General features: G+C 42.5%; 1 protein-coding gene across 1 annotated transcript in view; it reads left to right on the top strand.

Moving 5' to 3' along the window:
- The window catches only part of LOC138371781 (uncharacterized protein DDB_G0290685-like), a 53630-nt gene that overhangs the window by 25752 nt on the left and 4381 nt on the right, over positions 1 to 23497 (top strand). The gene's annotated exons all lie outside the window — the stretch shown is intronic.

The raw sequence follows: 23497 nt of genomic DNA, 5'->3' as shown, positions 1-23497 counted from the left end.
TTATTTGTTAAAGTTCATCAAGTTGCTCATAAGTTGTATTTATTATGTTTGTTATCATATGTTCTTATTCCCCAACCCCTTAACCTAACCTCTTGTAATCTTAGTGTATTTAGTAGGTTCTATCTTATGTTCTTATTCCCCAACCCCTTAACCCAACCTCTTGTAATCTTAGTGTATTTGGTAGGTTCTATCATATGTTCTTATTCCCCAACCCTTTAACCTAACCTTTCAGATGTAGTTTTGTTTCTCCTTTTTGTATATTTTTACCCAAACCATCTTTCCTTCTTTACTTTGATTCTCCTACTCCTTCTAACCCTCCTTTTCTATCTCTCTCCCTTATTCTCTCTCTTCCTCCCCCTCTCTCTCCCTCATTTGCTCAAATGCTCTCTTGTTTCTCAAATTCAAGTCTTATTGCTCCCATTCTCACACCCTCATTCTCATTCACTTAGTTTTTCTTTTTCTCAATTCAAGTCTTAGTGCTCCCATGCCCACACTCTCTCTCATTCTCTCTTCTTTGGTCCCATTTTCTTCCGCCCCCTCTCTCTTACTCCTTGCTCTTCTTTCATGCTCTCACTCCCTTGAGCTCTTGTTTCTCAATTTCAAGTCTTAGTAGATCTGATTCTTTACTATTGTAATTTTTATTATTACTATGATAAAGAATGAACTTATATGTGAAAACAAAGTAAAGAAGGAAAGATGGTTTGGGTAAAAATATACAAAAAGGAGAAACAAAACTACATCTGAAAGGTTAGGTTAAAGGGTTGGGGAATAAGAACATATGATAGAACCTACCAAATACACTAAGATTACAAGAGGTTGGGTTAAGGGGTTGGGGAATAAGAACATAAGATAGAACCTACTAAATACACTAAGATTACAAGAGGTTAGGTTAAGGGGTTGGGGAATAAGAACATATGATAACAAACATAATAAATACAACTTATGAGCAACTTGATGAACTTTAACAAATAACCCTTGATCTGCAAAAAATGACCATTTGAGAAATTAGCCCTTGAAACGAGTAAGTTCCCATATATAACAAAAATCCTTTGAAATGGTTAAACACCCAATCTTAAACAAATAACACTTGAAATGCAAAAACGTCCATTTGAGAAATTATCCCTTGAAATGAGTAAATGCCCATATATAACAAAAATTCTTTGAAATGCTTAAACACCCAATCTTAAACAAATAACACTTGAAATGCAAAAACGTCCATTTGAGAAATTATCCCTTGAAATGAGTAAATGCCCATATATAACAAAAATTCTTTGAAATGCTTAAATATCCAATCTCTAACAAATAGCACTTGAAATGCATAAGTGACCATTTGAGAAATTATCCCTTGAAATGAGTAAAATGAATATGAGACACTGATTGACGAAACACAAAAGACAAGAAGGAATACTTATGCAAGTTAGATCATGTCTGGTTGGACTAGATAAGTTAGGATACATCAGTTTGGGAAAGTAAGATTAAGTTAGGTAAGACAAGTTAGGTTAGGATAGGATAGGTAAAGTTAGGTAAGATAGGGAAGGTAAGGTAAGTTATGTTAGGATAGGTAAAGTTAGGTTATGAAAGTTAGGTAAGATAGGTAAAGTTAGGTAAGATAGGTAAGATAGGTTAAGCAGGATAAGTTAGGTAAGATAGGTAAGATAGGTTAAGCAGGATAAGTTAGGTAAGATAGGTAAGGTTAGGTTAGGTTAGGTTAGGTTAGGTTAGGTTAGGTAAAGTTAGGTTATGCAGGTTAAGTTAGGTAAGATAGGTAAAGTTAGGTTAAGCAGGTTAAGTTAGGTAAGATAGGTAAAGTTAGGTAAGATAGGTAAGGTAAGGTAAGTTAGGTTAGGATAGGTAAAGTTAGGTTATGCAGGTTAAGTTAGGTAAGATTGGTAAAGTTAGGTAAGATAGGTAAAGTAAGGTAAGGTAATATAGGTAAAGTTAGGTAAGATAGGTAAGGTAAGGTAAGTTATGTTAGGATAGGTAAAGTTAGGTAAGATAGGTAAGGTAAGGTAAGTTATGTTAGGATAGGTAAAGTTAGGTTTAGGAACGTTACGTTAACTAAGTAACATTGGGTGGAGAGGATAGGTTACGTAGGTTTGAACAGTGTAGTTCAGAGAACAGTTTAAAATGTAAAATGTCTAAGAAAATATATTTAACAGAAGTGTAAGTTTGATATGAACTAGTTACATTTGGAGAGAAATTTTATGCCTGAAGATGTCTTAGAGAACAACAATGTTGTCTTAAAGTATAACTTGATGGAAGAAGGAGAGTTTCTTTGATGAACCAAGGTGACTTAGAGATCAACATTGATGAACGAAGATGTCTTAGAAAGCTTCTCTGATGAACGAAAGGTTACTTAGAGAATAACTTTGTTAGCTCTTTGAATAACTTTGATGACTTAGAGAATAACTTTCAGGACTTAGAGAATGTCTTTGATGAATGGAAGTGAGTTAGAGAATAACATATCATGACTGAGAATAACTTTTGATAACTCTTAGAACAACTTTGATGTCTTAGAGAATAACTTTAGATGTCTCTGAGAATGTCTTTGGATAACTCTGAGATTAACTTTGATGTCTTTGAAACAACTTTGACGTCTCTTGGAATAACTTTTGTGGACATGAGAATATCTTTGATGTCTTAGAGAACAAGATTGATGTCTTAGAGAACAACTTGGATGAACAAAGATGTCTTAGAAAGCTTCTCTGATGAACGAAAAGATACTTAGAGAATAACTTTGACGACTGTATTTAACTTTTTGATGACTCTGAGGACAGTTTTTGTTGAACGAGGATGTCTCAGAAGGCTTCTTTGAATAACAAAGGTGACTCTGAGAATAACTTTGATGACTCTGAGAAAGACTTTGTTGTCTTAGAATAACTTTTGATTGTTCTGAGAATAACTTTAGATATCTCTGAGAATAAGTTTGATGAACGAAGATATCTTACAGAGCAAATTTTATGTTTTGAAGAATAACTTTTTGATGACTCTGGGAATAACTTTGAGGGCTTAGAGAATAACTTTAGATGACTTTGAGAATGTCTTTGGATAACTCTGAGATTAACTTTGATGACTCTGAGAAAGACTTTGTTGTCTTAAAGAATAACTTTAGATGTCTCTGAGAATAACTTTTATGATTTTGAGAACATCTTTGATGTCTTGGAGAACAACATTGACGTCTCTTGGATTAACTTTTGTGGACATGAGAATATCTTTGGATAACTCTGAGATTACCTTTGATGTCTTTGAAACAACTTTGATGAACGAGAGTGAGTTAGAGATTACCTTTGTTAACTCTGAGAATAACTTTGCTGTCTTAGAGAATAACTTTCAGGACTTTGAGAATGACTTCTGAGAACATGGGTAGTATTTGAATGCGTCTTTGATGTAATGAAAAGTAACTTTGATGTCTCGAAGATATCTTGCAGATCAACTTTGATGACAGAGATTAACTTTTGCTGTTTTAGAGATTAACTTTTTGATAGCTCCGAGAATAACTTTTATGCCTCTGAGATTAACTTTAATGAACGAAGATGTCTTAGAAAGTTCTCTGATGAATGAAAGGCTACTTGGAGAATAGCATTTTGATGACTGAGATTAACTTTTTGATGACTCTGAGAATAACTTTGAGGATGCGAGTAAATTTTTGAGTGTTTGAGAGCGTCTTTTTGTTATCTCGAAGAGTAACTTTGGTGTTACGGAGAGCACCTTTGACTATTTTTCTTACTTAACGACATATAATTTTTACGAAAGTGCTGAAAAAGTTACATTTGACTATTTTTTCTTACTTAGCGACATATAATTTTAGTTACGAAAGTGTTGAAAAAAGTTACATTTGACTCTTTTAGTTGAGGAAAAAGACAAAATATGACGACAGTGACTATTTTAGTGCTCCACAAAGTATAATGCCAGTTAAGAACGACGATGATAGATATCTTTGACTATATTTTCTTACTTGACTATGGATAAAGTTAGTTATGAACAGTGCTGAAAAGATTCCTTTGACAATTTTTAGCTAAGCGAAAGGCTGTTTTAGTTAAGAACGGTGTTGAATGAGGTTAATCCTGACTATTTTCAGATGAGAGAAGTGATATTTCAGTTAAGAAATGACAAGGAAACATGATGAAGTAACTATTTTTAGTTGACCGATGAATACTTTTAGTTGAGCAAAAGCCAAAACATGATGAACATGACTTTTCTGATGATTGGCAGATAATTTTAGTTATGAAATGACAATGAAACATGATGAACACGGTTATTTTCTGATGAATGGGGAATATGTTTAGTTAAGAAATGATGAAAGTTATTATTTTTAGTTGATTGACGATGGATAAAAGCTAGTTATGAACAGTTTTGGAAAGTTTCCTTTGACAATTTTTTCTTGATGAAACATAGCGCCTGTTAAGAAAGTGCTGAAAAAAGTTTCCTTTGACAATTTTAGCTAAGAGAAAGGTTGTTTTAGTTAAGAACAGTGTTGAACGAGGCTATTTCTGACTATTTTTAGTTGACTGGATAATAAGTTTAGTTGAGAAATGACGAAAGTGACTATGTTTTTAGTTGATTGGTGAAAGATTTTTTAGTTAAGGAACGTTAGATAACATGTAAGGGGAAAAACCCAGAGAACATATGGGGAACATGGCAAAGAACATATGTAAGAAAAGTTGATGAATACAGTGAACATGCAGGGAATATGAACTTGTAGAGGAACATGAATATTGCAAAGAACACAAAAATATGGAAGTTAGCATGAATATTGAGTATAAAGGTTGTAAAGAGAACATGTGATGAACATGAAAACATAGAAAATATGACTAGAATTTGTAGAGAAAGTAATGAGACTAAGAGAAAGATTACAGAAAAAATGGAGATACTTGTGAAAATATGAACTGAATGGGACTGTGAACATTTGAAGAACATGGAGTGACCACAGAAAACATGGACAAAATGTGAAGAACACAGCTGAATATAGAGAAAATATGCAAATACAGGGGGACAAGAGCTGGAGCTCTGTAACTGACTTGATCTTATTTACTATGTCTGAAAATGTAGTTGAGTGTTTAAATCTCAGGGGGATTTGGACTGATAGTAATGAATTTACATGAGTGAACTTGGACAGAGGACAAGAGCTAGAGTTTTATATTTGTTACTTCATATTTACTATGTCTGAAATACAGAGGGTAAAAATTTCGGGGAAATTGATGGTTTATTTACAAAGACTTGAGGGTGGAAGAGGGTGGGGGACAAGAGCTGGAGCTCAGTAACTGACTTGATCTTATTTACTACGTCTGAAATATGACTGTTTAAAATTTCAGGGGGATTGGACTGTTAGTAGCGAAAATGTGGTCTCTGTCAAATTTGGGTCTTTAATTGGACTCTGATTAATTTCGATCATGAACTGGACTCTGTCAAATTTTCACAGATTACAGGACACTGATGAAATTTGCTAGAAAACTGGACTCTGATGAATTTTGCTATTAAAGTAGACTCTGGCGAATTTGAGCATAAACTGGACTCTGCCGAAATATGAGCTTAAAACTGTCTCTGACTAATTTTGCTCTCAAAGTAGACTCTGTTCATTTTTAGGTATAAATTGGACTCTGATGAAATATGAGCTAAATACTGTCTCTGACTAATTTTGCTCTCAAAGTAGACTCTGTTCATTTTTAGGTAAAAATTGGACTCTGATGAAATATGAGCTAAATACTGTCTCTGACTAATTTTGATCTCAAAGTAGAATCTGGTGAATTACTGTTGATAATTGGACTCTGATGAAATATGAGCTTAAAACTGTCTCTGACTAATTTTGCTCTCAAAGTAGACTCTGGCGAATTTGAGCATAAACTGGACTCTGCCGAAAATTGGGTATAAAATGGTCTCTGTCAAGTTTTCACAGATTACAGGACACTGATGAAATTTGCTCTCAAAGTAGACTCTGGCGAATTTGGGTATAAACTGGTCTCTGATGAAATATGAGCTAAGTACTGTCTCTGACTAATTTTGCTGACAAAGTGGACTCTGTTCATTTTTAGGTATAAAATGGTCTCTGATGAAATATGAGCTAAATACTGTCTCTGACTAATTTTGCTCTCAAAGTAGACTCTGGCGAATTTTCGGTATAAACTGGACTCTGATGAAATATGAGCTTAAAACTGGGCTCTGATCAATTTGGTCTTTACAGATGAAATAGCCGTAAATGGATATAAAACTAAATGTTATGGATAAGTTGCCTGTTTTCCTTAACAAAACATCTAAGACAATATTCTCTGAAAATGATCCTTTTACAAATTCGGTCATAAATATATAAATAAACTTCTATGATTATTTGAAACTCTGAAAATAGTTGTAAGGAAATAGGAGGAGGAGAGAGAGAGAGAGGAGGGACGGTAGAGATATTATGGAGATAAGATATGATAAGAGCCGTCTGGCTGTCCGGGCGTAAAGTAAATAAAGGTGACGCGACAGATTGCGAGGTAAGGGGGGAGGGAGGGGGGTGTGATGTACGAGACTTGAAAACCATGACTTACACAGGTGATTTTCTAAATTTATATGAATAACTAAGGCTTACATAGACGATTTTGTAAGTTGAAAACATGTAAAATATGTCCGTAGAGTTCTCCTGGAAGCCCTAAAGTGCTACACACGTTATTTGAATTTCTCCCATAAGGCCTTAACAAACTTCTATGTCTCGGAAATTATTTTTCTCATAAGAATTCCATACTTCTAAAATCTGTGACACAAAATTTACCTGAAAACCCTGACATGCTACACACGATATTTCTAAATTCACCTGAAAACCCTGACATGCTACACGTGATATTTGCCCAGAACAAAATATCCCCTGTGGCATGTCAAGTCCACAGGGGTCCGCTCCCCAAAAAAAAATATCACCTGTGGCATGTCATCCCTACTACTTATAGGTTATATCCTGGAATCCAGATCTCACTGTCCAACAATTCCCCTGCATGGGTTTCTGTGAAAGCTCCAAATACTGCATTTGACTCCGTGAGGAGGCCATTTATGAACTGTACTTTGTTGTTTGTTCTTGTTTTCAGTCCTTGTATGTTGGCAAAGATGAATGAGGTTACTCTATTAGTGATAATTTGAATGGGAGACTTTTTCGGCACGTCCATTAATCGTGGACATAATGAGTTTGTTCTGACCAGTACTGATTGTTGTAGGGCAGTTTTCTGTCGTAGTTGTAGTTCCCTGTCGGTGGGTAGTTGTATCTGTAATTCTGGAATGTCAGTGGATCTGGCATCCAGTTCCATACACTCTCCATGCTGCTCCTTTTGAATTCTCTGCCGGTCTGGTATAAAAAATTTATAGAGTTTCCTCCAAATTCATTATCCTGCTTGCCACTCTTTATGTAGCGTTCCGTGCCTTTCACGTGAAAGTGTGGGCAGCTAAGGTCAAAGCATTTTCTGTCCTCCAGTGAGGTTTGGCACATGTCAGGATGGAAAAACCTACATATTGATCCAAATCGACACTCACCTTTCCTAAGCATATTTAAACTTTTTTTGGGATGTTGGTAACTGCATTCTAATCCTTTCTTATTACCAGCATATCTATGTCTGCATATGCCCTTTGCATAAAATTTGCATAAGTCTGTCCTTCTGTTCTGAATTGCTCTATCGAGAACCGTCGTGGTGTCTGTACCTATCGAGCTGTCAGTGCTGTCTGGTACACTTTCTAGTTTACTGTCATCTACATCCTGGCCTACTGAGTCAGAGTTTGCAACTTCCTGAGTTTCAGCCTCAGTTTCATCCCTGACTATAGCCTCCGCCCCTTGTATATTAGAATTGTTGTTCCTTTGCATGTACTGGTGCATGAGGTGGCATAAATACACTGGAATTCTGGATATTTGGTCAGTCACGTCAGTCTAACAATCAAAAGCAACAAAGAAAGACAGGAAAGCAATTCCTTCTTTATCACACGCAAAAAGCTTTACAAACTATTATATAAACAAATCCTCCTCCTAAAATGGTAGTACATATAGTAACAGTTCGGTCGAACGTGCCACTGTGTACTCTTGGACCCCAAAAAAATCTCGTTCTGTACCATTCATTTTCAAAAGTCTGAGAAAAAGCTAAAAACCAAAGATTCGTAGGCCTTGTATTGCACATTTATGTATCATTAGACCTAAGATAGCGTGTATTAGGTCTATAATTGGTTGGATAGGTTAGGTCAGCTTTTGTTACATTTCCAATTTAATCATTTCTATTTGAGCTAATTCAGTAATACAAAACGCGAACTTTTGGAGTTCCATAATGGTATGTTTGACCAAATAGTTGCTATAGATACTATCGTGTTTGGAGGATGGGTTGCATAGAAAATAGGAAAATAGGAAAATCGATTTAGGCGGCAACGCCCAGTGAAGATAAAAGGTCTAAGAAGGTCACTGCGCGTCAAACATTTCTCTGCCATTTCCTTGTCTTAGAATTAATGTGAAAATGTAATATTAACCTCATGGGAAGAACAAGTGTCTAACGGAAGAGTGAGAAGAGAATGGAGAGAGAGAGAAGAGAGAACAGGAAACGGAGAAGGAACGAGAATGAGGAACAGAAGGATAAGGTGACATAAGCAAGGAAGAGAGACCATTGAAGGTAAGGACAAGAGATAAAAGCAGAGAATAAGACGCAGGGAAAGAAGATAACTGTTGGTAAAGGAAGGAACAGGATATGAGAAGAGGAGGAGGAGGCGGCGGCAAGATCTTAAGAGGGAGAAGACTATAAGATGTAAATAGAAGGAATATTAAGATAACTAGGAAGAGGGAATGAGCCCGAGGAGATAGAGGGAGAGAAAAATTATAAATAGGAATTATATGCATGAGAATCAAGACGTTTTTGGCGAGTAGTAATGTAAATGATGGTAGAGGTAGTTGTGATAGTAGTCGTAGCAGTAGTGGTTGTGGTTGTAGTAGTTGTGGTTATAGTATTACTAACAGTAATAGAGGAAAAGACCAGGGAGGAGCTATGTCACCAAGATAGCAGAACGATAGCAGTCCTGGAGTGTGTGCAGTCCTGGAGTGTGTGTGCAGTCCTGGAGTGAATGGGCAGTCCTGGAGTGTGTGTGCAGTCCTGGATGGAATGGGCAGTCCTGGAGTGTGTGGGCAGACCTGGAGTGTGTGGGCAGTCCTGAAGTGTGTGGGCAGTCCTGGAGTGTGTGGGCAGTCCTGGAGTGTGTGTGCAGTCCTGGAGTGAATGGGCAGTCCTGGAGTGTGTGGGCAGTCCTGGAGTGTGTGTGCAGTCCTGGAGTGAATGGGCAGTCCTGGAGTGTGTGGGCAGTCCTGGAGTGTGTGGGCAGTCCTGGAGTGTGTGTGCAGTCCTGGAGTGAATGGGCAGTCCTGGAGTGTGTGTGCAGTCCTGGAGTGAATGGGCAGTCCTGGAGTGTGTGGGCAGTCCTGGAGTGAATGGGCAGTCCTGGAGTGTGTGCAGTCCTGGAGTGTGTGTGCAGTCCTGGAGTGAATGGGCAGTCCTGGAGTGTGTGGGCAGTCCTGGAGTGTGTGTGCAGTCCTGGAGTGTATGGGCAGTCCTGGAGTGTGTGGGCAGTCCTGGAGTGTGTGGGCAGTCCTGGAGTGTGTGGGCAGACCTGGAGTGTGTGGGCAGTCCTGGAATGTGTGCGCAGACCTGGAGTGTGTGAGCAGTCCTGGAGCGTGTGGGCAGTCTTGGAGTGTGTGGGCAGACCTGGAGTGTGTGTGGGCAGTCCTGGAGTGTGTGTGGGTAGTCCTGAAGTGTGTGGGCAGTCCTGGAGTGTGTGGGCAGACCTGGAGTGTGTGCGCAGACCTGGAGTGTGTGCGCAGACCTGGAGTGTGTGCGCAGACCTGGAGTGTGTGCCCAGACCTGGAATGTGTGCGCAGACCTGGAGTGTGTGCGCAGACCTGGATTGTGTGCCCAGACCTGGAATGTGTGCGCAGACCTGGAGTGTGTGCCCAGACCTGGAGTGTGTGCCCAGACCTGGAATGTGTGCGCAGACCTGGAGTGTGTGCCCAGACCTGGAGTGTGTGCGCAGACCTGGAGTGTGTGCCCAGACCTGGAGTGTGTGCGCAGACCTGGAGTGTGTGCGCAGACCTGGAGTGTGTGCGCAGACCTGGAATGTGTGCTCAGACCTGGAGTGTGTGTGCAGACCTGGAGTGTGTGCCCAGACCTGCAGTGTGTGCGCAGACCTGGAGTGTGTGCCCAGACCTGGAGTGTGTGCCCAGACCTGGAGTGTGTGCGCAGACCTGGAGTGTGTGCGCAGACCTGGAGTGTGTGCCCAGACCTGGAGTGTGTGCCCAGACCTGGAGTGTGTGCGCAGACCTGGAGTGTGTGCCCAGACCTGGAGTGTGTGCCCAGACCTGGAGTGTGTGCGCAGACCTGGAGTGTGTGCGCAGACCTGGAGTGTGTGCCGAGACCTGGAGTGTGTGCGCAGACCTGGAGTGTGTGCGCAGACCTGGAGTGTGTGCCCAGACCTGGAGTGTGTGCGCAGAGCTGGAGTGTGTGCGCAGAGCTGGAGTGTGTGCGCAGACCTGGAGTGTGTGCGCAGACATGGAGCTCCGTCACAAAGAGCACATAAGGGAGATGGAAAATTTAAGCGAGGTTTACAATGAGACTCGAACCAGTATTGCGACGAATTGGAGGGATGAAGAAAAACTGAAAGAACTGGATGTAATTTCGCTTGAAAAGTGGATAGAGGCAGAGAAGACATGATCGAGATATTTAAAATACTTTTGGGGGATTTACTGTGAGGAAAAAGGTAAATTTCCCAATGAATACAAATAGAACTAGAGATGTTGTTCTTTTTTTCTTGGCATGAGAGAAGTAGGAGACTGAAATGAACTAAATTAAGTTTTAGAGCCGAACTTCATTTATAATTTCAAAATTCGATATGATCCATTTTTTTTTCAGAAATGCATTAGACAACCAGCGGCTGGAAAAGCGGGGCTTAAGAGCTAAGACACATTCTTAGAGAAACATTTAAGTTAATGCAGATAGACCAGCGCAGGCACGCACGCGCGCACGCACACACAGACTCACACACACACAGGAGTGGAGGAAGTACAGAAGACAAAGAACAGAGGACAACAGAAGCAGATACAACAGAGCTAGGAACGATTACATTAACATAAGACGAACATCGGAAAGGGACTATGAGAACGATATTGCAATCAAAGCGAAAAAACAACCCAAGTTACTACACAGTCATATAAGAAGAAAAATGTCGGTGAACGACCAAGTGACAAGACTAAGGAAGACAGAGGGGGCATATACTGAAAGTGACAAGGAAATCTGCGAGGCACTGAATGCCAGTTTCCATGGAGTGTTCACTACCGAGCCTGAGCAGCTCCCATTGTTGGAAGGGGTTACCCTAGATGAAAGACTATCAGATATAGAGGTGACAGCAGAGGAGGTAATGAAACAGTTGACAACTCTAGATGCAACTAAAGCAGTTGGACCAGACAAAGTATCACCGTGGATACTAAAAGAAGCAGCACAGGCCCTCAGCGTGCCTCTGGCAATGATCTTTAATGAGTCACTTATGTCAGGAGAATTGCCCAGTTGCTGGAAGAAGGCAAATGTCGTGCCGATCTTCAAGAAAGGAGATAGGGAGGAGGCACTTAACTACAGACCTGTATCACTGACAAGCATCCCCTGTAAAATACTGGAAAGAATAATTAGGCTGCGACTGGTTGCACACCTGGAGAACATTAGGTTTGTGAACAAACATCAACATGGGTTCTGGACAGGGAAATCGTGCCTAACAAACCTTCTGGAATTCTATGATAAAATAACGAGGATAAGACAGGACAGAGATGGTTGGGCAGACTGCATATTTCTGGACTGCCAAAAAGCCTTTGATACAGTACCGCACATGAGACTGCTGTTCAAGCTCGAGAGGCAGGCGGGGGTGGGGGGAAAGGTCCTAGAATGGATAAGGAACTACCTAACAGGAAGGAGCCAAAGAGTTACGGTAAGGGGCGAGAAGTCGGACTGGCGAACAGTAACAAGTGGAGTACCACAAGGATCGGTGCTGGGACCAATTCTATTTCTTGTATATGTTAACGACATGTTTACAGGCGTAGAGTCCTACATGTCGATGTTTGCGGATGATGCAAAGTTGATGAGAAGAGTTGTGACAGATGAGGATTGCAGGATCCTCCAAGAGGACCTGAACAGATTGCAGAGATGGTCAGAGAAATGGCTACTAGAATTCAACACGAGCAAATGTAAAGTTATGGAAATGGGACTAGGAGATAGGAGACCAAAGGGACAGTACACAATGAAGGGGAACAGCCTACCTGTAACGACGCGTGAAAGAGACCTGGGGGTGGACGTAACACCTAATCTATCTCCTGAGGCACATATTAATAGGATAACGACAGCAGCGTACTCTACACTGGCAAAAGTTAGAACATCATTCAGAAACCTAAGTAAGGAGGCATTTAGGGCGCTTTACACTGCCTACGTAAGGCCAGTCTTAGAGTATGCCGCCTCATCATGGAGTCCCCATCTGAAGAAACATATAATGAAACTGGAAAAGGTTCAGAGGTTTGCAACGAGACTCGTCCCAGAGCTACGAGGGATGGGGTATGAAGAGCGCCTGAGGGAATTGTGCCTTACGACACTAGAAAGAAGAAGGGAGAGGGGGGACATGATAGGAACGTATAAGATACTCAGAGGAATTGACAGAGTGGACATAGACGAAATGTTCACACGGAATAGTAACAGAACGAGAGGACATGGATGGAAGCTTGAAACTCAGATGAGTCACAGAGATGTTAGGAAGTTTTCTTTTAGCGTGAGAGTAGTGGGGAAATGGAATGCACTTCAGGAACAGGTTGTGGAAGCAAATACTATTCATAATTTTAAAACCAGGTATGATAGGGAAATAGGACAGGAGTCATTGCTGTAAACAACCGATGCTCGAAAGGCGGGATCCAAGAGTCAATGCTCGATCCTGCAGACACAACTAGGTGAGTACAACTAGGTGAGTACACATACACACACACACAGGTAGGGTAGGGACTACCTCTCAGGTAGTCTCACCTCCCAGGTCACATCCCAGGTCACCTCCCAGGCCACCTCCCAGGTCACCTCCCAGGTCGCATCCTCCCCAACTCAGCCCTCCTATACATCCCCCCTGCCTCAGCCTCCCAAAACCCCCCTGTCCCTTCCACATTTGCACCTCCCCAACGATTCCCCTGCCCCTGCTACATCACACTTGTCAGCGACCCAAGTGGGTCAAGCCATGCCCTCCCCAAACCCACCTTCCCATCCCCCCTCCCCAAATACCCCTTCCTACTCCCCTGCCCCTTCTACCCCATTGACTTCAATTCCATCTACTCCATCCCAGCTTCCACTGCACCCCTCTTCCACTCACCCCCAAACCCCACCCAACCCTCACCCCTCCTATGCACCTCCAGCCCACATTTAACCCCCTCACCTTGTGACCCCCTAACACCTTCCCCCATCTCCTTCTTCCCCTCTTCTACCCCAAAACCCCCACCTACCCCCGATTCCCCCCTAACTAATATACCCTCTCTTCCACTCCCAGCACCCATGCTCCATTCTCATCTCAGCTCTCCGCCCTCAGTATCCCTCTCCCCCCCAACCTCTCAACCTCTATCTGACTCTCAGTCTCACTCTATTTCTCAACCCCCCCCCTATGCTATTCAGACCCCTAACTTTCAGACCCATTATGCCCTTCCTACCCCCCTAGATGCCCAGACCCCATTCGCCTACCAGGCACTCCCAGGCACCCCCCTAGCACCCCCCCACTCACCCCCACAGCCCCCATTTGCCCCCCAGACACCCCCCAGTTCCCCCAGACCCCTGGTGAAAGGGGGAACTCTGACACCCGAGTTTCCAAGAAGAGTCTCAAGGTTTGGTACACCAATGCTGATGGGGTAGCCAATAAAGCAGAAGAGATAAAAGAAAGAGTTAGTGAGGCAGACCCAGACATAGTGGCAATAGTGGAAACTAAAATAAATGGCATGATCTCGGATGGAATCTTTCCAGAGGGGTACCAGGTGATAAGAAAAGAAAGGACACAGAGACAGGGAGGAGGAGTGGCACTCTTAATAAAGCGGATGTGGAAGTTTGATGAGCTGGAAAATCCGGGTACCAATGAAAGCACAAGCTTCATACATGGAACTCTGACAGTGGATGGGAAGAAGATTGTAATCTTGATACTCTACAATCCCCCCACCAAACAGTAGAAGGCCCAGGCAGGAGTACGAGGACAGCAACAAGACATGTATGGATGAACTGCAGAGGGCAGCAACTTTAGCGCATAGAATGAGAGCGAAGCTGCTGGTCATGGGGGACCTAAATCACGGAGAGATAGATTGGGAAACGAGGAATCCCCATGGCGGGGAGGAGACCTGGGGAGCGAAGCTGGTAGACGTTATTGACAGGAATTTCCTAACACAGCATGTGAAAGAAGATACTAGGGAAAGAGGAGGGGATACGCCCAGCCTATTAGATCTCATTATCACTCAGAATGTAGAAGACATCGAGCAGTTGGAACATGAAATACCACTATGAGCTAGTGACCATTGTGTCCTAGTCTTTGACTACATGATGGAGCTTAAAATTGTGACCAAAGGACAAGAGGTCCGGGAAAGGAGACTTGATTACAGAAAAGGGGACTACAGAAGGATAAGGGACTACCTGGGAGAAGTGCAGTGGGAGGAAGAACTTAGAGGAAAAACAGTGCAAGGTATGATGAACCAAGTCATATTGAAATGCAAGGAGGCTGAAGATAGATTTATTCCAACAATAAAGGAAAAAAGCAGGAGGGAATATAATAACCCATGGTTTAATAGACAGTGTCAGGAAGCAAAGGTGAGAAGCAGGAGGGAGTGGAGGAAGTACAGAAGACAAAGGACAGAGGACAACAGGATTAGATGTAACAGAGCTAGGAATGATTACATTAACATAAGACGAGTGTCGGAAAGAAATTATGAGAACGATATTGCAGTCAAAGCGAAAAAGCAACCAAAATTACTACATAGCCATATAAGAAGGAAGATGTCGGTAAATGACCAAGTGACAAGACTGAGGAAAACAGAAGGGGCATATACAGAAAGCGACAAGGAAATCTGCGAGGTACTGAATGCAAAATTCCATGGAGTGTTCACAACCGAGCCTGAGCAGCTCCCATTGTTAGAAGAGATTACCCAAGATGAAAGACTATCAGATATAGAGGTGACAGCAGAGGATGTAATGAAACAGTTGACAACACTGGATGCAAATAAAGCTGTTGGACCAGACAAAGTATCACCGTGGATACTTAAAGAGGCAGCGCAGGCTCTCAGCGTGCCTCTGGCAATGATCTTTAATGAGTCACTTATGTCGGGAGAATTGCCCAGTTGCTGGAAGGAGGCAAATGTCGTACCGATTTTCAAAAAGGGTGATAGGGAGGGGGCACTTAACTACAGACCCGTATCACTGACAAGCATCCCCTGCAAAATACTTGAAAGAATAATTAGGCTAAGACTTGTTGAGCACCTGGAGAGCATTGGGTTTGTAAACAAGCACCAACATGGGTTCTCGACAGGGAAATCATGCCTAACAAACCTTTTAGAATTCTATGATAAAGTAACAAGGATAAGGCAGGACAGAGAAGGCTGGGCAGACTGCATATTTCTTGACTGCCAAAAGGCCTTTGATACGGTACCGCACATGAGACTGCTATACAAACTTGAGAGGCAGGCAGGAGTAAGCGGAAAGGCCCTAGTATGGGTGAAGAACTACCTAACAGGAAGGAGCCAGAGGGTAATGGTAAGGGGCGAAAAGTCGGACTGGCGAACAGTAACAAGTGGAGTACCTCAAGGATCGGTGCTGGGACCAATCCTCTTTCTAATTTACGTAAATGATATGTTTACAGGAGTGGAATCATACATGTCAATGTTTGCAGATGACGCAAAATTAATGAGAAGAATTGTGACAGACGAGGATTGTAGGATCCTCGAAGAGGCTGCAGAGATGGTCAGGGAAATGGCTACTGGAGTTTAACACCAGTAAATGTAAAGTTATGGAAATGGGATCAGGTGACAGGAGACCAAAGGGACAGTGCACAATGAAGGGGAACAGCCTACCTGTAACGATTCGTGAAAGAGACCTGGGAGTGGATGTGACACCTAATCTAACTCCTGAGGCACATATAAATAGGATAACGACAGCAGCGTACTCTACACTGGTGAAAATTAGAACTTCATTCAGAAACCTAAATGAGGAAGCTTTTAGGGAGCTTTACACTGCCTACGTGAGACCCGTCTTAGAGTATGCCGCGCCATCATGGAGCCCCCACCTGAAGAAACACATAAAGAAACTGGAGAAGGTTCAGAGGTTTGCGACGAGGCTTGTCCCAGAGCTACGAGGGATGGGATATGAAGAGCGGCTGAAGGAACTGAACCTTACGACACTAGAGAAAAGAAGGGAGAGAAGAGATATGATAGGGACATATAAAATACTCAGGGGAATTGACAAAGTGGAAATAGATGAAATGTTCACACGTAATAATAACAGAACGAGGGGACATGGGTGGAAACTGGAAACTCAGATGAGTCACAGAGATGTTAGGAAGTTTTCTTTTAGCGTGAGAGTAGTAGAAAAATGGAATGCACTTGGGGAACAGGTTGTGGAAGCAAATACTATTCATACTTTTAAAACTAGGTATGATAGGGAAATGGGACAGGAGTCATTGCTGTAAACAACCGATAGCTAGAAAGGCGGGATCCAAGAGTCAATGCTCGATCCTGCAAGCACATATAGGTGAGTACACACGCACACACACGCACACACACGCACACACACGCACACACACACACACACACACACACACACACACACACACACACACACACACACACACACACACACACACACACACACACACACACACACTCCATACCAGTTTCAAGTGTATATATGATAGCGTCCAATAGGCTCAGCAACCGGTACATCAGTTGATTGATAGTTGAGAAGCGGGACCAAAGAGCCGAAGCTCAACCCCTGCAAGCACAACTAGGTGAGCACACACACCCACACCCTCTCACCTGAGAGCAAGTAGGGGGGCGGAAGCCCACACAGAGTTCCTCTCAAACATAGGATGATATCTCCCCGTCCTCCTGCACCACATGTATCACTGAGATAAATCACTGACACCGCTGCCAACATTAAGGGGTAATAAAACCAATCTTGGGAAGGCCTTGTGTCTATTGTTCAAGTGTTTTATTATCGTATACATTATGGAGATATAATCTGTTGTATAGACCGTTCATCTTAAGCACAGTTTACCAGGAGAAGCGTTGGGTAAATATCTTTACAGACGACTTATATTTTAGTCTCTGACATTTGGGACGTGATACGAGAGCTTTTGTGTAAATTCCAGGTAGAAGAGAATAGTTTTAGGTGTTTCGTAGGTGACTAGAGTTTAGAGTCTATGAGGAGAAAGTGCTAGGCCAGGACGACTATATATATATATTATATATAACACTTGGAAGGGATATAAAGACAAGGAGTTGGGATAAGATGAAGGAAAGTTTAGGTGCCCAATCACTTGTACCTTCGGGGATCGAACGCTGACCTGCACGTAGCGAAGCCGACCTTGTACTGACTGTTAGGTTACGTTTGTTTCTGACTGTTCTGTTAAACTTTAAACGGCTAGACTTGTGTGGAAAATATATATATATATATATATATATATATATATATATATATATATATATATATATATATATATATATATATATATATATATATATATAAAAGTCAATAAGTGTTTGGAGAAGAACACACACAAACACAGGGGGGGCCGGGTAGCCTGGTGGATAGCGCGCAGAACTCGTAATTCTGTGGCGCGGGTTCGATTCTCGCACCAGGCAGAAACAAATGGACAAAGTTTCTTTCACCCTGAATGCCCCTGTTACCTAGCAGTAAATAGGTAGCTGGGATTTAGTCAGCTGTCACGGGCTGCTTCCTGGGGTGTGTGTGTGTGGTGTGGAAAAAAGTAGTTAGTAAAACAGTTGAGAGGCGGGCCGAAAGAGCAGAGCTCAACCTCCGCAAACACAACTAGGTGAATACAACTAGGTGAATACACACACACACACACACACACACACACACACACGGTACCGCACATGAGACTGCTATTCAAACTTGAGAGGCAGGCAGGAGTAAGCGGAAAGGCCCTAATATGGGCGAAGAACTACCTAACAGGAAGGAGCCAGAGGGTAATGGTAAGGGGCGAGAAGTCGGACTGGCGAACAGTAACAAGTGGAGTACCTCAAGGATCGGTGCTGGGACCAATCCTCTTTCTAATTTACGTAAATGATATGTTTACAGGAGTGGAATCATACATGTCAATGTTTGCAGATGACGCAAAATTAATGAGAAGAGTTGTGACAGACGAGGATTGTAGGATCCTCCAAGAGGACTTAAACAGGCTGCAGAGATGGTCAGGGAAATGGCTACTGGAGTTTAACACCAGTAAATGTAAATTTATGGAAATGGGATCAGGTGACAGGAGACCAAAGGGACAGTACACAATGAATGGGAACAGCCTACCTGTAACGATTCGAGAAAGAGACCTGGGAGTGGATGTGACACCTAATCTAAATCCTGAGGCACATATAAATAGGATAACGACAGCAGCGTACTCTACACTGGCGAAAATTAGAACTTCATTCAGAAACCTAAATGAGGAGGCTTTTAGGGCGCTTTACACTGCCTACGTGAGACCCGTCTTAGAGTATGCCACGCCATCATGGAGCCCCCACCTGAAGAAACACATAAAGAAACTGGAGAAGGTTCAGAGGTTTGCGACGAGGCTTGTCCCAGAGTTACGAGGGATGGGATATGAAGAGCGGCTGAAGGAACTGAACCTTACGACACTAGAGAAAAGAAGGGAGAGAAGAGATATGATAGGGACATATAAAATACTCAGGGGAATTGACAAAGTGGAAATAGATGAAATGTTCACACGTAATAATAACAGAACGAGGGGACATGGGTGGAAACTGGAAACTCAGATGAGTCACAGAGATGTTAGGAAGTTTTCTTTTAGCGTGAGAGTAGTGGAAAAATGGAATGCACTTGGGGAACAGGTTGTGGAAGCAAATACTATTCATACTTTTAAAACTAGGTATGATAGGGAAATGGGACAGGAGTCATTGCTGTAAACAACCGATAGCTAGAAAGGCGGGATCCAAGAGTCAATGCTCGATCCTGCAAGCACAAATAGGTGAGTACAAATAGGTGAGTACACACACACACACACACACACACACACACACACACACACATACACATGGAGTCCATATCTAGTCAAGGATAAGACTAAACTGGAAAAGGTTCAAAGGTTTGCCACCAGACTAGAACCCGAGCTGAGAGGTATGAGCTACGAGGAGAGACTTCGGGAATTAAACCTCACTTCGCTGGAAGACAGAAGAGTTAGAAGAAACATGATCACCACATTCAAGATTCTGAAGGGAATTGATTGGGTAGATAAAGACAGTCTATTTAACACAAGGGGAACACGTACAAGGGGACACAGGTGGAAACTGAGTGCCCAAATGAGCCACAGAGATATTAGAAAGAACTTTTTTAGTGTCAGAGTGGTGGACAAATGGAATGCATTAGGAAGAGATGTGGTGGAGGCTGACTCCATACACAGTTTCAAGTGTAGATATGACAGAGCCCGATAGGCTCAGGAATCTGTACACCTGTTGATTGACGGTTGAGAGGCGGGACCAAAGAGCCAGAGCTCGACCCCCTGCAAACACAACTAGGTGAGTACACACACACACACACACACACACACACACACACACACACACACACACACACACACACACACACACACACACACACACACACACACACACACACACACGCACACACACTATAGGAGCAATAACAGTCATCACCAGTGAGGAATCAATTGCCGACAGAGATGCCGCAACAGCTCAAGCCCTAAGGGAGAAACACCCACCCAGGGCTCCGCGTGAGGACAACATTGTACAAGTGGGGGCTACCGGAGCAGAACCTCTCTGGGTGGCTGAATCTGTGGTCCATGAAGCAGCCATGTCCTTCCCAACAGGATCAGCAGGTGGGTTCACGGGACTAAAACCCATCCACCTCAAGCAAATGCTCAACCCTGCACTGGGTGACATTGCACAGAGCCTCCTGGTGGAACTAACTAGATTCACCAACACATGTCTAGCTAGCAACATACTAGAGACCATAAGACCTATCTTTTTTGCAGCATCTCTCTGTCCACTAAAGAAAAAAGATACAGGGATCAGAATAATAGCTGTGGGCAATTCTCTCCAGCCTCTCGTCGCTAAGGCTGCTGCGAGTACAGTTAGCGAGTCAGCGGCCAATATGTTAAAGCCAAAACAGCTCGGGGTTCAGCATTCCACAAGGGTGCGAGGCGGCATCTCACGCAGCTCGAGCTTTCGTTGCTAACACCACACACGAAAAGGCCCTTATCAAGCTGGATTTATAAAATGTCTTCAATTTGGTGCAGAGAGACGCTGTACTCCGTGCGGTTCATCATCATTTCCCTTCCCTCTTCCCTTTTGTACATTCATGCTTCAGTATGGATCTTAAGCTACTTTTTGATGAATATGAAATTGACTCGCGAGAAGGCGTCCAACAGGGTGACCCCCTTGCTCCTCTCCTTTTCTGCTTAGTCATCAAACAAGTCAGAGAGGTCCTGTCCAGGGAGCTTAACATCTGGTTCTTGGATGATGGTACCCTAGCTGGCTCCCAAGACTCCCTCCTGGAGGACATCAGAAAACTCCAGGAGCAAGGGGCAATTTTAAGCCTCACCCTGAACTCTTCTCGGTGCGAAATATGTTCTAACCAGGGCATCGTAGAGAGAATAGCGTGTGTTCTCAATATATACAGACGTTCTCAATATACAGGCAGGACGACAACATACAGCTCAAGGCGCTGAACAATGCACAAACAACACGGCATCCAGTGAAGACTGCATCATTTCCGCACACCGGCAGACGATCACCGTAAAGCACCTGACCAGGAACACCAAAATACTGGAAAATATTAACAGTAAATTTGTTAAACAAAAACAACTCAGTGAAACTATGTTGTGAAACCTTTCCTACTATTTTTTTTTAAGATGTAAACGAACTGCTTTCGTGGTCATTGATTCAAGAGAGATTGTTGCAAGAGGAGCAGCAATAACTGTCAGTGAAGGCAGCGGCAGTGGCGCTACCTCTCACAAAGCTGTCAGTAAACTCACCAATATTGACAAGTTTACCCAAGTGTGATCGCCGTGAAGTTCATATCCAGCTGACTCTGGAAATATTGGGGGCTGTGTTCGGGGAAACAAGGGCAGGTATAGCTCGTCTCTCGAAGCGAATAATGCCAATCTGATCCCAAGATTTGACAGCCAATCACATATCTTGCGCAGACGAGATTGGCACGGATTATCAGCTGACTAGTCAGCTGGGGGAAGGCTATTTCACAAATCCCTTAAAGATTAAGATTAGAATTTACCTTGTAGAATGACGCGGCCATTTTTAAAGTGGTTTGACTAGTTGCACATGCATACGCACGCACGCACGCAAGCACGTACGTACACACGCACAGCCGAGCGGACAGCGCTTTGAGGTCGTAGTCTTAGGACCCGGGTTCCATTCCTGGTTGAAGCAGAAACAGATGGGCAGAGTTTCTGTCATCTGATGCTATTTTCTTAGCAGTAAATAAGTATCTGGGAGTTAGACCACCCCTACAGCCTGCGTCCTGAGGATGTGTGTACTCACCTGGTGGAGCTTGTGGGGGTTGAGCTCTGGCTCTTTGGTCCCGCTTGTGTCCCGTGTGTCTATGTGCGAGAGAAACATATATATATATATATATATATATATATATATATATATATATATATATATATATATATATATATATATATATATATATATAGAGAGAGAGAGAGAGAGAGAGAGAGAGAGAGAGAGAGAGAGAGAGAGAGAGAGAGAGAGAGAGAGAGAGAGAGAGAGAGAGAGAGAGAGAGAGAGAGAGAGAAGATATGATACAGGAAAAATAGGTAGGTCCAGAAGCTATCAGTTCGATCCTACAGGCAAAAAGAGTAATTGTAAATAGGTACGCACGCGCGTGCACACGCACAGAGTCTGATAGTTCGAGAGATGTCAGGAAACGCTTCATACTGAGCCACAAAATAGCTTCATAAAGCTTCATACTGAACCACAAAATAGCTTCATACTAAGCCACAAAATAGCATCATAGAGCTTCATACTGAGCCACAAAATAGTTTCATAAAGCTTCATACTTAGCCACAAAATAGCTTCTTACTGAGTCATAAAATAGCTTCATGAAGCTTCATACTGAGCCACAAAATAGCTTTATAAAGCTTCATACTGAATTACAAAATAGCTTCATACTGAGCCACAAAATAGCTTAATACTGAGCCACAAAATAGCTTCATGAAGCTTCATACTGAGCCACAAAATAGCTTCATAAAGCTTCATACTGAGCCACAAAATAGTTTCATAAAGCTTCATACCGAGCCACAAAATAGCTTCATACTGAGCCACAAAATAACTTCATACTGAGCCAAAAAATAGCTTCATACTGAGCCACAAAATAGCTTCATAAAGCTTCATACTGAGCCACAAAATAGTTTCATAAAACTTCATTCTGAACCACAAAATAGCTTCGTAACGCTACATACCAAGCCACAAAATAGCTTCATACTGAGCCACAAAATAGCTTCATAAAGCTTCATACTGAGCCACAAAATAGTTTCATGAAGCTTCATACTGAGCCACAAAATAGCTTCATAAAGCTTCATACTGAGCCACAAAATAGCTTCATAAAGCTTCAAACTGAGCCACAAAGTAATACAGGCGTTGTGAGAGGAGACAGGCGCGAGGTCAATAAATATCTCAAACAAAATATGAGACCTTTGGAAAGATAATTATTGCATTAGTCAACCAGAGGCTGTAGAGGCGGGTCCAGAGAACTAGCGCTGAACTCTGTATAATCACATCGAGGAGATCTCCTTCACAACCTTATCAGACTGTAATAATCACTCAGAAAACTGAGTCATACAAAACATACAATCCAACCCTGCAACTCTGAAATCTTTTGTTTTAGTGTTTAAAGACATTTCAAAAGGCGTTCGTATTTAATTAAATAGCAACTAGTGCCATGGAAGTCAGTAAATGAAATTTTCCAGCAGGGCGCATTGGAAGGACGCGGGAGTATACAAGAGGCGGATAAATTGAATTGACCAGTCAGGAGCGAGCTGTGGGTGCTCAGCCAATCAGAGACTGCTGGGCGTGGTGAAACGGCGTGGTAGACCGTTGGGAAATAGAAAACAGAGATCACTGGGGCAGCATTCAGACGCTGGTGACGTCGACTTAGAGCTAAGAATGTTGAGCATCTTTATTGGTCAACAGAAGGTTGCAAAAGAATGCAGTGACCGAACTTGTGGAGCTCCAGAGAGATAACATTGTCATCTGTAGCCA

The sequence above is a fragment of the Procambarus clarkii genome, chromosome 4 (assembly GCF_040958095.1).
Source record: "Procambarus clarkii isolate CNS0578487 chromosome 4, FALCON_Pclarkii_2.0, whole genome shotgun sequence".
NCBI classification, from domain to species: domain Eukaryota; kingdom Metazoa; phylum Arthropoda; class Malacostraca; order Decapoda; family Cambaridae; genus Procambarus; species Procambarus clarkii.
This window is presented reverse-complemented; position numbering and strand designations above follow the sequence as displayed.